The sequence below is a fragment of the Battus philenor genome, unplaced genomic scaffold, assembly GCF_028537555.1.
Source record: "Battus philenor isolate CCGP_79_NKW_IND1 unplaced genomic scaffold, ilBatPhil1.0.hap1 SCAF_22, whole genome shotgun sequence".
NCBI lineage: Eukaryota > Metazoa > Arthropoda > Insecta > Lepidoptera > Papilionidae > Battus > Battus philenor.
In genome coordinates this window covers 9,125,071-9,141,742 of record NW_027181685.1, presented here as the reverse complement: position 1 = coordinate 9,141,742, position 16,672 = coordinate 9,125,071, and the positions used below count along the sequence as shown (strand labels likewise).

Here is a 16,672-nt window from a genome sequence, read left to right as displayed (position 1 = left end):
GTTGATGATTAAAAAAATAATGAGAATTCTTCTATCTACTTTATTAATAATTCAATAAAGGAAAAAGTTATAATTAGATAATTTATTTATTTATACGCTTGTATAAATAAATAAATTAATTGCGCTGAAACAGGTATAGGTTTCGGGATAATTTCGCTAGAAAAGTTTTGAACCATGTGATTAATTTATTTATGATAATTTTTTAAATAGTGTTTGTTTATATATATATATATATATATAAATTAGAAGCCGTTGATAAGAAATAAAAAATAAAACATTTGCCCTGAAGTGCGGCGAAAACACTACCTCTTGTGTTTTGGCAATGGAATGTTAAAAAATAAGTGTCCACTAGGAAGATACTTCAATGTCGATTATAGATATCACAGAATATTTAAAAAAAACATTAAACAATAAAAGGTACAATGAAGCAACTTTTTATTTCAGGTATTTCCTAATTTAGTTATATTTCATTCGTCATCGTCGTTCCAGCCGAAAAACGAATAAAAAAAAATCAGGGTATTTGTTAATTTATCCATTATTTTCAGGGTTTTGGCATTGATGAAGTAAATAAGTGTATAAGAAGGAGAGAAAGATTTGAGACCTTTAAGAGTTATCATTTACCGGACTACTATTTATTCGATATATATATATAGATGCAGCCCTGCGCTCATGGAGGGCAGTGCACTCGCGGCGTGACTCCAGCTCACGGTTTCGTGGCATTTCTAGAATCTAATCGCAACCGCGAATTGGACACTGCTAATAAGTTTAACTTTCAGAAGTAACTTGTGCTTTTTACGCAGTTTCACTTGCTAGACGTTCACGAGACACTTCTTAATTTTTAAGTATTTATAAAAGTTGGTTTTAAAAAGTTAAAGTGATTTTTAGACTGTCTTATAAAATCATAAAATTTTATAAAATGATACGCAAAAATAAATTGATATTCTAAATATAACTTCCTTACTTACTTAATATTCCATGTCAGAGCAGTCAGGCAGAAGCGTCCACAGATTCCGATCGGTTTTCAGCCTAAGAGTTTAACTTGGACCATGTTTTTCCTATATGCTCGGTCTATGTAATTATCCTACGCCCCCAAGAACAGTTACCAAGTTAGGGAGACCATATTTTCACTTTCTTTGAGGGCTCCTGTCCCGGATTGCCTCAGTATTTCTTGGAGATCCCTTCGGAGCTTGTGTCTTATTCGGCTTCATTTCCGAAGTATGATTAGCTGTTCGATTGAGTTCTTATTGCAGCTGCTCCATAGATTAGTGTTGGTAATTTTTTGGGGCTAGTAAATACTGAGAATTTGGCGGAGACAGTGGCTGACTAATAATTTTTAATTAAAATACCTCAAATAAAGATGCTCAAAATAAAACCTATATCTATAATATTTTATTTTCAAATAATCACAGTATAACTTAGTTCTTATTCAATGTGTTATTTTTGATTGCATGTAGTGTTTACTTCTAGAAATTCGTACATCTCGTTCGAGTTATATACTTTCTTCATTTATATTTTATGTAATCGACTAGTTTGATGAAGAAAATCATCATCATTGCTATCATTATTTCCTCAATAGAACGTCCACTGCTGAACATAGGCTAACCTCATAGATTTTTAATAACACCGGTTGAAACCTGACAATGAACCAAATAAAAAAATAATTACTTAGCAAACCCCCTTACACTTAATAACATTTTTAACTATGGATTATTCATAAAATTATCTCTGAACTTCATTTATACACAATATTTATTAAACAGTTTTTTATTATAAAAATGGCTTCAAATTTAGAATTTCAATTCAGATTTTCTCGTATTTAAAAAACAATCATCATATCTAACTGCTTTGTGAGTTGAATGGCCTCTGAATAGACTGTTTTTTATCTATATACATACGTAGAAACCACAAATCTTTTAAAGAATATATTTCCCGTTTAGTTGCTTTTGGATACAGTCAACATTTTGATTCATTTATAGCGGGCATTAATATATTTTATGACCAAGAGTAGTTTATGTTTGCCATTTTCTTTTTGAGAAACAAATATAAACGGCAAATAATCTGTTGTTTATTCTACTCTACAATGGTATACACTATGTTTAAATTATTTTTTTAGGCAATTCCTTTATCCAAATAGCTCTTGAAGACCAGCGAACGTTATTCGACTTACTTTTTCATACAAATAGATTAGCAGCACCATTGATGCACCAGATTTGCTGGCAAATGTTAGGCTTATGTGTTCCGTGGCGATATCCTAGATATCTGCTAGATTGCACCTTAGCGATAGGCGTTATGCTTTTGTCTCTTTTGTTCGTTCTCGTTGGCAAAGTAAATTAAATCATGGTGTGATTAATGCGGTGTACATTGCCTAATCCAACCACAATGGCAGTTGCTATATAGCCTTAGACTTCTAAATTCAAATCGGCGTTCGAATTTTAATTTGAAAGCGCAAGAATAATTTAATTCCAAAAAGTATAGTGGCTGTACTGGCCGGAAATGTCGTCTCACGTGAACGCCACACCTCTTCCAAGACTAAAATATCATGTGCTCTTAATTGTATAGTTGACACATACAGAAATCAGTAATTTGGTCTATATTTTTGAGGTCTTTGATGTTATGAGATTAAGGACGATTTCTACAATATATTTTCCAATTGTTTCGTTATAGTGATTGATTGATTTCAATTTTTCAATGTTATTCATGTTCAAATAAGTTTAAATTGATCTAATTTTTAAATTTTACGTTTTTTTTCTTCGATTTCAGTCATTATGATGTTATAATTATGAATTATGTTTAAGTTGAACGGATAATTTAATCTAGTTCAAATATATTATAAATGGATTTATGTAAATATTATTTCCGTTACGAAATTGTTGTATAGCTGTATCCATAATAATAACGATGCTCTTTATTTCCCCCAGTTATTTCATATTAATGTTTGAATTTAATAGTTTTGCAACTAGGCTGGTGGAATTAAATAAATAAATTTTAAATAATATTGCGACAATTGCAACAGATCGCGCCAAGCTCCGTAAATGCTAAAGCTTCGATCACTCGAACCTTAAGCTGGGATCTTAGCTTACACTATATTCTCGAGTGCCTTTACGCCTAGGTCATCGGAGCATCCACCTAAGAGGTTTAAGTATCCCGGAGGTAGTTACATTAAATTTAACGATTTTTAAGGCGTACGCTGATGCCTGTTGTTAAATTTACAGATTTCGCAGGTTTGAATTACAGAGCGTGTAATGCGCTTGGACTAAATCTCGTTTACGTATGTTACCATGAGGGCTCTTCGAGGAACCTTGACTCGAGACGCTAAAACATATACATATTACCGGATTGAGAAGCCAACGTGCTGTAAGATCAAGCCCAAGAGGTAATCGGATTGAGCTGCCAGTCATTACTCATTCAGTTTTCCGACTTAAGAGCGCCCGTGATAAGGTTCTTGTCTTGGTCGGTTGCTATCGCATAGTTAAGATTAAAAATGGTAGTCTTTGGAAAGCTTTAACGCTGTTGTGTGGCGTTAGAAACTCCAACAACGTCAAGTATTATTAAAGTATATGTCTTATTTATGTTCAGATAGCCGAAAGCATGTATCGGTGCAATGCCGCGACTATTAGATATTTGGGTGACTCATTGCAGGTGGCGGCACTGACAATTAACGACTTCGGATATCTGATGAAGCAAACAACTTTTGATAGCGGAAAATCGTAAAATATAACGAAATTCTCTTATTTAACATTTTAAATTAAATCCATGATAATATAAACCAAATAATTTATTTACAATAATGGTAACTACATATGTAGGTAAATATTACATTTAATTAATTCTGTATATAGAATTATTATATTATATCGTTTCTTATTTATATCATTCAATAAATATCAGTCAATTTCAGAAAAATCAATTTCTATATAGGCAGTTGTATGATCCTAAAAATAAATCTTGAATCACAAAATTATGTTACAGTAATTTTTTACCAATCCATGGATTTTAGATTCATTTCTGTTTTAACAATTTAGTCAGATTTGATATGGGCCTTTTTAGTTTTCAACATCATTCGTCTTAGGACAGAATAGAATATCCAGAAAACTAAATACAGTTTTGAATCGGTTGTGACTATCATGTAGGTAGCTAGTATAGCGACAAGGATCCCTAGAACGTTAAACATGATACGAACTGCAGTGGCACGGGGGTTTTCCTTCTTGCATAGACAATCCGGAGGACATGTAGGCCGTTTCTTGCAAATGCAGTTTGGTTTACATCTGTGTAGTGTTAGAGTTTCTGTGAAAAGAAAATTAGGTATTTATTTTATTTATTTTATCATCACCATTTCCATTGTAAGGTATTCACTATTGTGCATAAGGTATCCTTCGTACATTCGTACGTTTATTTGCACAACACATTTTAATAGAAATTTATTTTGCTTACCACATTTACATCAGAAGTTTTTTTAGACTATTGGTGTATTTGTTCTTTATCTCACCTACAGGTATTTATCACATAAACTATGTGATCACGACATAGGACACAAAAATAGGACGTCCATTGATGAACATAGGTGTCCCCCATAAATTTCTTAGTTGGAAGCCTATATATAGAGTTATCCGATGATATTAACAAGGTCGTTTGTGAGTGTAGTTATTGTCAGTTTATTTACATTTTAATGTACATGAACACATGACATAGAAAGAAATCATATAAAAGTACAAAGGTGTTATTCCAAACAGCGATTTTTTCTAGACAACCTTTTGATGCACTTTGTTAATTAGGAAAAATATGGGCGATCATCAAGTGATAGAAGAGGTTAGAAACGGATGTACATACATATGCATAATAATAATTACAGTCTGTTATAATGCATATACTACACTTTTAAAATAGAATATAAACATATATCCAGTGATAAGCTTATGCTTACTTTTGTAAACATCCCTACTTGTCACTGTATGTATACGAAGTCTTTCTTATCAGCACAGACAACTTTTTTCACAATTGCTATAATAATTTCTACAGGCGTGTTTTCTTCATTTTCACACTTACCAGATGACAAAGAATTGTAAATGAATAAATATAAAAAGGGATTTTTTAGTTAAAAAATTCTATTCATGTTTTTTTTTCAGCTTGAAATAAATATGTGGACAGTCGTTATAAAACTATATCTACTTATAAAGTATAAATTAAACAAAAATTATTATGTTTCTTTTTAAATGTCCTTCACTATGTTGTAATAAATAAGTGGTAATAAACTATACAACCGTGAAGTGAAATTGTGTTAAATTATTAAAACCTTTGTCGCCCAACAGCCATAGATACACAACTTTAGTCAAGGTATATAGGCTTTAGCATTCGTTTTATGGAACCTAATATACAATTCTATTTCATACATATACAGTCCTTTTCTTTAAGGCTAGCAATACTTATTAAATATATACATATTAGATATACACATTAACTAATATTTAAATGACAAGAATCCTGGCTTGATTATTTTGATTAAATTTAGGCTATATCTAATAGTGTATATGTATAAATCTGTATTGTTAAATTTTAATAAAATACGTGTTGCTGTGGAGTTTTTGCTTCTTCTCACACAACTATAACAGGTTGCGAAGCAGAGTAAAATCAAAAATAAAATTGATAAAAAAATAAACCAACAACAAACTCACGATCAATAAGAATTCTGTTTAAAGTCTTTGAGTATTTGAATACTCATCTTCGCGAAAATTATTTCTTAACCAAATATCGTATAAGCCTTCATCAATTCAGCAAATTTTCAGAGTTCCTTATGGAGATAAAATTAGAAAAGAATTAAGGGAAAAATTCAAACAGGCGAATAAAGAGCACTTTTAAAACTCTAATCTAGGCAGACAAACTAATTATTTTTACTGAGAAACAATTATACAAACAAAAATTTTGTTACCAAATCCTCTAATTTCGTTTTACGTTTTCGTTAAAGCACGAGGAAGGTTCTTACGGAAAAATGGAAATATTACGCGTAAGATAGTAAAAGCAACATTTATCTTTCACCACACATACAGAGTAACAGAGTAAAATAAAACATCTGTCCTTTACAATTAAAATAAAACACAAAATAATATCGTGTACCATACGGTATTACAGTGCAATTTAATCACATTGCTTCTAAAATCTTACTAAATAGGATGCTTACCTATGTCAATAATCGTTGTTTATTATTAGGAAATAAAATAAATAAATAAAGCAATCGCTCTGAAATACGACTGGAATAGGCTAATACCATTTGGCAATAAGTCTGTCTTCTTCAGACTAATAGTGTTGTATTAAAAACTAATAACAAACTGATATACAAGTTCCTAGACTTGAAATTTGTTAGTGAAATTCTTTTCGCCGCGTAAAGGTCGACTTAAAAGGGGTTTTACGAAATTCCACACGTAAAAGGGTTATGTGGGCGTTAATTAAGATAAATAGGCAGCTAGATAACATAATTTAATACATCTCATATAATTTGCGGTACGCGAGGCGTGCTGGAAATTTATACAAAGTTTTGCAATATAAGAACTACATATTGAGTAATAATTATGAAGAATAATAATGTCTATTGCCAAATATAGCGAATCATATAACCGTGGGTATATAGTGTAATTAAGCAACAATGAAAGTTTCAATCAAGGCACTACTATTGTTACAGATGATTTTTTTGCTGCTAGACTTTTGGCTTTGTGCAGCCTCATCGATATTGAGCCAACGGAAACAGCATGTCTGCGAGGTAAAGAATTTATGCTGGGAGATGGAATCTCAGTTACATCGAAGACGTACGCACAAAGAAGAACAACTCCTCTCCGAAGGGAGGACCCGTGTAGTGGCTCCAGGGCGGAGTCATAGTTCATTCCGATTGGTTTTGTGTGCGAATCTAACAAGGGCAGGTGGGGGGTCAATGTATGGCAAAGAAAAACTTGATTTATAGGCACTGGACGTATTTCAAATAATGCTATTAGCAACGAAAAACACTTTAAAATACATAGCAAAAGTTGAATAAAAAAGTATATATGGAATAGGTGATCCATGTGTGTGTTTTTGTGTATATGAGAATTTAGATGTATGTGTGTAATTTAATTAAAGCATCAGATTCAGGAGATAGAGATAGATGTATAATTTCATTTCATGTAATAATAATATTTTCTGCACTACTTACGTTCGATTGTTTCGACAACGGTTGCCATGGTGCGTAGCTTCCAGCGCTTAACTTCCTAATGATAATGATATAATATTTAATCATTATAAATATCACCTGTTATGCAACAGCGGAGGTTGACAGCCCGGAAATCGATGGCACAAGGCCTTCCGTGCCAGATCATCCAGGGAAATCGTGCGGAAACATCAGTTTGCCTAATTTCCGTTAGCAAAAACAGCCATTGTTACCTCATAGGCTGATTTCTGTGCAGTAAACTAAACCTAACTTTGCGAAATGTTTATATTATATAATAATAATTCAATATGACATAGACCTAGTAGATAGAATTTCGAATTTGAAAAGAAACGTATCATTATCAGTGGTACGACATAAGTATGAAATTGGTATCTATTTTGTAAATCAAAAACGAGTTTATTCATTTACACTCCTAGTATTATCTAATTAAGAACATTTAAAGTGAGTACACTAGTGAACGTTATTTTGCAAGAAACAAAAATTAGATTAAGCTAACGCTAAAATGGTTTCCTTCAACTTAAAGTTAAAGAGGTTCTAAGTGCTCTAGTCTGAAAAGCGCTCATAACAAGTTCAGATGCTTTGTTTTTATGATCACTTTTAACACTTCTTTAGTATATTAGTAGAGTATTTTTTTCAAAATCTTTATTATCACTTGAAAGTTCTTCACATTATGATTTATCAAATTTATTCAATAAACTTCATAAGTGAGATTCAGGGACAATGAGATAATACACGACCAATATTAGAATTACATATACAGAAGCTTACAACACTAAAACAATAAAAAGGTGTTTTTAATAAGTAGCACGTGAAAAATCTAGTATTTACTTAAAGGCCGCGTGGCTATCTTGTGAGCCATCTCACATTGAACCATTTTATCTGCGTATAGGGTTCATCGGAAACGTTTCTCACAAGCGTCATATTGTAACTATGGCGAATGTTTTCCAAATCTAATAAAAACATTGGGATTTTTGAACTTTCATGATGGTACAAATAAGAAATATGTACGGTAAAAGGGATCAATTTTTTTTTTGTATAAATAACCGCATTTATATTTCAATTAATAAAAATGCTGGCTCACCAGAGAGAGAATGTTCGCGATCCCCATTCATATGCTAGGTTTCGACCAGAAGGCTTACACAAGTGTAAATTCAAATAATAAACGTGAAAAAGTGATTTCGGTATCGAAGTTCATAAAAATTTTCTGTCTTAATTTTATGGATGATTTCCATGTAATAGGCGGATAAAATGTATTTCATCGTCATCATTATTTCATACGTAGGATGTCCACAGTTAAACATATGCCACACTTGTTGATAACATGATATATTTATTTCACAGACTTTATTAATTCACCGTTTAATTAAATTTAAATGCCGCAAAAAAAGGTAGAATTTATATGCATAACGTAACAATAAATAATAATAACACCAAACAGACGGCACGCTGATGATATAATCTATGAAAGTGAAAATACTGATTGACCAAGTCAGAGGAGAAGAAGAAGTTGGAGAAGGCCTTCACCCAAAGAAGGTATTAATATATTAATGGCATTTCAGTTATAAAATAATATATATGGAAATAAAAGTAATTAAAATCTTAATTATTTATTCTTTTTTAAGTGCGGTGGTCACTATCAAAATTAAAAATGAGAAACCTTCTTTAGACATAATATCCCACGAATTTTATAGACGATTTTCTAAGAATCGATTTTTAATTAAATAGTTAAGATATTATTTTAAGGTAAGTTAAGTTAATTGTGTCATGGTGAATTGTAGTGCACAGCCGGACTCGTCGAAACTGAAATAAAATAACATTTACCAATTTAACATCCTTAGGATTGTTGAATAGGCATTGAATCCATAATTTTTTTCCGAATCAATTGGTCACATTTCTCTATTGTTGTACGAGGCATAATCGAGTGAGGTTTTTTAAATAGCCTTGTTCTAAATCTTACTGCAAAAGTTTTTGCAAGTATTCTGCGGTATAAAACATCGCGTCGGACCGGTCGTGGCATAGTTTGATATTGCCCCAGACAAGCCACTACAAACATGCCTTCTCCCTGTGAACCCTGCAAAGGTACCTATTTGTCTTATTAAATTTATTATATTTATTCACTCATAACAAACGTGTCGTGTGTACAATCATATACTAATACATCGTTCCAGCTCATGCCCACTGCAAGGCATAAGCCTCGCATAAATATATCTGTGGGGAAATATACCATAATCGCCACTCTTGGCAGACGGGTTGGCAGTCGCAGTGTGATATTATGATAAACAGAGGACGCTGCTCATCTTTTAGAAATAAATTTGTAAGCAGTGACAATCCTATATAATTATTGCACAAAATGTGAATTATATAAGATTGTATCTCGGGAATTGAACCCGCAACCTGCAATCGCAAGTTTTAGTCCTTTATCGCTAGGCTACCACTGCTCAGGAGCAAGGACAATAAATCTGTTACAATATTAAGAAAAGCAATAGTAAATTTTGTTTCTAATTGTAAAACTTGAGATTTGAATTTGACGTTAACATTTTCGTGTTTAAATTTTGCTGTAATATGTAATTCACAATACTAGCAACGATCGAATTGTACTTTGTTACTTCAAAGAACCTTCGAATGCTAAAGGCTTCGTGTGACTGTTTAAACTGAGGTTCCAGAGATTTAATATGATGGCTGTATTCGATTAGATTGGGGCGCTGTTAGCATTACTGGCTTTTACAGCTTTGTCCAACTCCGGGCTCAAAAATCCAAAATTCCGGTTTTAAAAATCATCCAGTTTTAAAAATCCAATGTCAGACTTTACGTCTGACATCTTATAAAGGTTAATTGATCTCTTTTTGGCGGGACGGTAGGATAAATGTAACGACTTAGGCCGAAGCTCATTAGGAAACCTTAAGTTAGAAAAGTTGCTATAAAAAAGTCTATGCCAAGCGCCTTCAGCTTTTAATCACAACCGCGGGGGACTCTATGAATGCCAAACAATTAGTCAGTGTAATGTAAATATCTAAAGCCAATATGTTTTCTTAGATACGTGCAAGGACGGATCCTGCAAAGATAACTGCGACTGCAAGGACAAAGGGTGCAACGATTGCTCATCTAAAGGTAACTATAAATGTTTAAAAATATATTCTATTAAAGCATTTGCAATATTTTTCCTCTTTATATTTATGTCTACACGTACGCATATTATGATCAGGCATGTATGGACAATTTTTCAAAAAACTGTTTTAAAATATCTTTTTATAAGTAATAGAAAACCGTTATCAACACATCAGCTCTTTGAAATCCACTGCTAGATAAAGGCTTCCCAAAAAGATTTCCAATAAGGCCGGTAGGAAGTAGTCTGCACCAAGCGTTTTAGGACACATTCTACGCTGCGCTTCCCATCCGTGGTCTCCACTCAGATCCTTAAGGCTACTACCATCTGTGCGCACTATGTGGCGTGCCCACTGCAACTTCAATTTGCTAATCAGCAAGGCTCGGTTACCTTCCTTCATCTACGGATCTAATCCTAGATAATAAAATATTTAAACAACATACGCTTACTGAAGCTAGGCGCCTTTTGATTAAGACCTTGAGTGGTCCTGAGTGGGCATCGCCATCACCACCTTCAACATTTATAGTAAACAGTTTTGTACGTCAAAAGAAACTAGAAACAAATTGGGTTCATTGCTGTTTCGTCATAGTAATGGGAACCAAATAGTCTCGGTAAAACTAGTCGAAATAAAATAGGAGTATCAACTATTAGCGACGATACAAGCCGAGGTCCTAGAGGAACTTGCGTCTCATCATTTGTGAAGCAAGGACGAACTAAGAGCTTCACGGTTTACCACTCCGTTGAAACTGTAGTATATAAAGGCCCGAGTCAAGGCTTTCCTGAGAGACCTTGAGCTTCGTTACTTTAACAGAGGTTAAAAGCTTTACTCTCTTTCACTTTAAACCTGTGGAATATACAAATATCACTTGCCGCAGTGCAAGTCGGGTAAAAAACTGTTGTCAATGTTTTTATTAAAAGATCCATTATTTTTTTTATATTATTATGAATATATGATTTCCAGGTGGTTGCTGTTAAACTCTTCTCAGCATGGAGGGACTGGAACGCCGTAGGCGCAGACCTTCGCTTTTCTCTCGCGTCAGCTCCGTTCTCGAGACCTGCTTTCCCGTCTCCTTCACTACTGTCTTCCTTGTAACAATTATTCTGTTTTATTGCTTCATATAAATGTTTTGTTGACATTATTTTTGTTTTTTATTAATTATTATTTTTTAAGCCTTACACTTATTACGGATTTGATTAAATCCTATGTAATTGTCTATTGGTATCGAAAAGCAATTCGAAATACCTTTATGAATCTACGTACAATTACAGAAGTATAACATATTTATTTAAGCACAGTTTTATACATTTTATGTATAACGGCGACTTTAATGCTGAAGGTATTTTCTACCAGTTAATTGTTTGGTGCAAAGATAAATTAATGAAGCTATATGAAACAAGTTAATATCATAAAAGACGAAAAATAAATTAAAAAAGCAAACAGCTTTTAAACCTTCACTTTAAATGCGCAACGATACCTGATCATCCTTATATCGAGGGAAAGCGCCTTCCGGAGAAGAATAAATTGTATTGTGAAGGAGGATTGAGTAAATTCGGTGTTATTCTTATATTATATTTATTATTATGGTTTTTGTAAATATTTACTGTACATTTGTACCCAAAGAAAGCTGAACATTTACTTCGCTATTAAATTTTATTGCATATTTTAATCATAATATAGAAATAATGTATGAGTAAAACATTTAAGACAAGAATATGTGAAATCATATCAGTGAATTCATAAAACGAATATATTATTATTTATACTGAATAGCAGTTAATAATAGTTTGAATCTAAATTACATTTTGGTATATAACTTAAAAAGCATGACAATTTTCGGCACAAGGTTTTTTGTAACAAGACATACTTTTTGCAAACTAACAAAGAGAATTTAAATCGTTTCTCATGAAATTTTCATTCACATTTTCGCAAAATGGCGGCTATATTTATTAGTCTGTGTAGACCATTTCTTGAGCTTAAGTGATCTTAAATCACGTGGTAATGGCAGCAAATTTACAGCAGAATTTCAGAGTAATTGAATAGATATTAATTAAGGACGGATTTTACTCAAGTTTACAATTTAATATTTCTCGCTTTATTTTACAATGCACCAAGAGATCTGTCCGCTGAAAGCTAAAATAGTATACGATTAGTATATCATCATCGTTGCAGTCGTAGAAGGTCCTATGTCCAGTTGTGAATGTACTACAGGACATGGATCTCCCCCATATATTTTGAATGGGGCTCGTTGAACGCGGCTTGCATCCAGTGTCTTCGACGATCTAACCAAATATTTAATAATGTGATCAAAAGGCAAGGTGAATTCAATTATAATATGTTAATTCTTTATTTATTCTTCCAAATCAACTTCCTCCACTTCCAAGTTATTACCGTGCGATGAAACGTACTTTTGCAAATGCTTTTTCTAGTCTCCGAAACAGTCTGAATAGTCTTTTTCCAGTATAGCCTTCAAAACCTTCCATTCGGTTTTTATCTTCTTAATCGTGTCAAAATGGCCTCTCTGCTTTGGTCTTTTGAGTTCGCTGAATAGCCAGAAATCGCACGGAATAAAATGCGGATAACCAGATGCGGTGGTTGCTGAACAATATGAGTCGAGTTTTTGACGCTTTTTTTAGAAAAAAATTGAGCTATTTCGGCACCTAACGTGCCTTGATGAGTTTGAGACATAAAACATCTTTCAAAATGGTTTGAGCTGAGACAAATAATATTCCAGTTTTCGACAAACAGACACTCGGCAGATGTTATAGACTGTCCTACCAATCTAGGAATAAAAATACCCGCTTTCCTAATGCCCGGGAGTTTAATGGAATGATAATGATCACAGTAGTATATATTGTATAATATTTGGAAACTGAAATAAAAACTTCTGATGTTTATAAATGAACAGTCATCAAACATAACCAGGAAACAAAAATAGCACGTTATATAAAACACAACAAAACAGCAAAAATTTTACGTTGAATATAACAAAGGAATTAGACTAGTAGGTCAAAGTGTTGCCTGTAATTTGATTTCCGCGAACAATTTCATGCTGGTTGGATTTTATTCGAAGCACTGTGTCATCGAAAATTTTATTATGCTTGTTATGTGCTATCGAGCTATTGAGATGATAAAACGGACCAATCCTACCTTATTTCAAGCTTGATATTTTTAAGTATTATTTATGGGTTTACTATTATGTTATGAGCATGCTGCTATAACGAAGCGAATGGCTTTCATGGTCGTATTCATTTCAGCCGATATACGTCCAGCGATGGATAAAGAGAGCTCGCTCATCGATTTCAAATGGGCTGTAGTGGTTCTACGCTGCGTTCTCTGCATATGCAGCTATCTGCGTTATGTGGTCTATCCACCGCCACTTCATATTGTATATTCGCTAGGCTATGCCGTAAAGCTTCATTATATACAAATCTGGAAATATTTACCAATTTATTTTTATATTTATGATTTTAATATTGCAGAAACAGTTATCAAAATCTATTAAATTTTCTATGTATTCAGTGACAAGTAAATTGAAGTTCAAGAAGTATTTGCCTCATGTCCCATACAGTGAAAAAGTATTTTTAATATAAAATATGTTAAATGAAAAATTTAGTACAATAATCTACATCAATGTTCCATTCCAATACAAGCTGTCATAATCTATCTATTAGCACAATTTTCATTATCTTCGAACAAATATTTCGAGCAAGTTTGTTGTAAAAATAAATGTTCCTATCAATATATTAAGTAATCACTGTGAAATATTATTTTGAAAGGTTATAATAATATAGTAATATATATAGTAAATGGTTATTAATGTAAAAGCTTTAAAGAAGGGGAGAATATATAGCTCTTCGACGTCATCGTTTTAGCCACAGACGCCCACTGTAGGGCATAGGCCTCCCCTAAAAGTATCCATGGAGAGATATATCATAACCAGTATACTTAGGGGGCGGGTTGGTGATCGCAGTTTGGTACGCAGAGGACACTGCTATCCATCCTCTGGAAACTCGTTTGTTAGCAGAAGCAATTCTATGTAATAAATGCATAAAGTGTGAATTACATAAGATTGTATCCCGGAAATCGAATCCGCGACTCATGGTCGCATGTCTTAGTCCTCTGCCGCTGAGTTACCACTAACCAATAAATAGCTCATTAGCTTTAAATTACTGCATCCTATCCAAAAATCGATGGTTTCAAAAAGAACAAAATGGTTATATAATGAGAATAAGCTTTTTAAAAAAATCATATTCCTTCATATTATTTAGTATTTATTTTATCTGCAAACATTGTACTGCCAGGAGTTACTGGCCTGTCGCATTTGAATAGAAAAAAAATTTATGTGACTACATTACACAAGATGACATGATATAAGTGTAAAAGCTTTAAGTTTTTTCAATACATTCAAACCTTTGAAGTTTTTACACCTATAAACCCTTTTACACCTGTACATAGATCGTTAATGAAATCTGCTTATAATTATATTTGCTAATTGCAAATTTTTTGCCTTCACTAAATTCACGTATTTAGGACACAAATATAGTTGCAATGAGTCACAAAAAATGCGTGTTAAGAAACGTAGGTTTATTGCTATTGACGGCAATTCGATAATTTGTGGCGAGATTTAAGAATACTTAGAATTATTAAGAATATACAGAGGTTTTATATAAGTAATGAAAGACATAAATTTGGTTGCAACTGATTTATTCGCAGAAATAAAACTTAAGTTTCTTACATTAATTAGTATTTTAATTACATCAAATAAACTAATATAATCCAATAACGATCATCTTAGATGTAAAGGACTCAACAGCAATCACCTGAAAAAAAAATTATTTACATTTAAAAGATGTTTAAAAGGAACAAGTACAGATAATAATAAATGTGTCCAATGTTCGCTATATAGATATCAGAAATGTGTACAAAAAAAACGAAAAGAAAGAATGAGATACAAAACATTATTATTTTTGGACATAACAACTACAGTGTAAACTTAATATCACGAAGTTAAATGTTATATTTTAGAGACAGAATACGATGTGGAAGTTTCTGGAAATATACAAATAAATTATTAATAAACAAATAAATAAATTATTAATTAATACAAATAAATTAGTATACCTTTCGAAGAACAATCGCCACAGTTGTCTTTGCAACTGCAATCATCTTTACATCCAGTGTCTCCTTTGCAAGAGTCTGTAAGAGTAATCAATTTTACATATTTATTTTTTGTATTATTATACAAATTAAAAACATGGATCTGTCCTATACGACGATTCGAATCTAAAATTATACGTATCTATGTAAGTAAAGTTAATCGCCAAATATGTTTTAAGCTCAAAATTTGGGATCAGATACCAATTTGTTTATTTTTAAACCTTATAGAAAGTTCTTTTTAAGAAAAATAATGGAAAAATTGCTACGAAAAATGGACCCGATCCCATACAAACAACAGAGTAAATTCAGATTACAGTACCTAACAATCAATACCACGGCTTCTCACAGATAGTCAAAGAAAACATCATGACGAGATAGATAACTTAAGAAACAAAATCGTACATTCGTGACATCCACATGCTGCTTTACAACCCGTATTTTCTGATACTTGTAATAAGCAATGAGAATGTTACAAGAAATCAAAGTAATTTTTACATGTACTAATTCAAACTGTATTTTTAGAAAACACTACATATTACACATGTTATTATAATATGAAAGACGCTATCAAAATTGAGATTGTTTTTGTTTTAAACAATAACAGACAAAGTCATTATTTAAAGAAAATTATTTAAAGTCTCTAAAGGCATCACTTAGCGGATGTTTTAACGAAGTTAGATTGACGGGACTCCCAGTGTTAACAACATCGAGAAACTAAAGATCAAATATAGAGGGTGAAAATAACAAACCTAACAATGAGATACTTTAAGGGATCTTCTATCTTCTGTAAAGATAGTAGGAAAGAAGAACTCAACTGAACAGCTTAAAATAATTTTATATACGTTACCTTTACAGGGCTCGCAAGGTCCAGGCATTTTGGTTGATTTAGAAATTTCTTAGGTTTATTGAAACTAAACGATTGCGAAGCTACTTCGGAATGCTCCTACTGCATTTTGTCCGAGTTTATATATTATCAAATAGTTGTAAAAAGCACCAAATGCCCACGCCATCACAAGGACGGATGGCTTCCAGTGTTTTTACAAGTGCATACTAGACGGTTCTATTGATTGGATTGTTTACAGCCAGTTTCTGCTCCAACAGTTTTCAATGTTAATGTTCTACGAAGTGTGACGTGACTATGTTTTTCTAAGCAAACCTCCCTAAAGTAGGCTATCGTATATTGTAAGCTTTATATTCTGTTAAATGTATTTGATCTTATAAA

The 16,672-nt window shown here is 32.5% G+C and overlaps 2 long non-coding RNA genes across 2 annotated transcripts; one reads left to right on the top strand and one right to left on the bottom strand.

The window, feature by feature from the left end:
- Positions 1-9,132: 9,132 nt before the first annotated feature.
- Positions 9,133-11,431, top strand: LOC137923819 (uncharacterized). The gene is made up of 3 exons (XR_011107571.1): positions 9,133-9,268; positions 10,223-10,297; positions 11,254-11,431. It is a non-coding gene; the product is annotated as an uncharacterized lncRNA (long non-coding RNA).
- Positions 11,432-15,058: 3,627 nt separating this feature from the next.
- LOC137923633 (uncharacterized) lies at positions 15,059-16,377 on the bottom strand. The gene is made up of 3 exons (XR_011107562.1): positions 16,298-16,377; positions 15,415-15,489; positions 15,059-15,113 (listed from the first exon to the last, which is right to left on the bottom strand). It is a non-coding gene; the product is annotated as an uncharacterized lncRNA (long non-coding RNA).
- Positions 16,378-16,672: the final 295 nt, after the last annotated feature.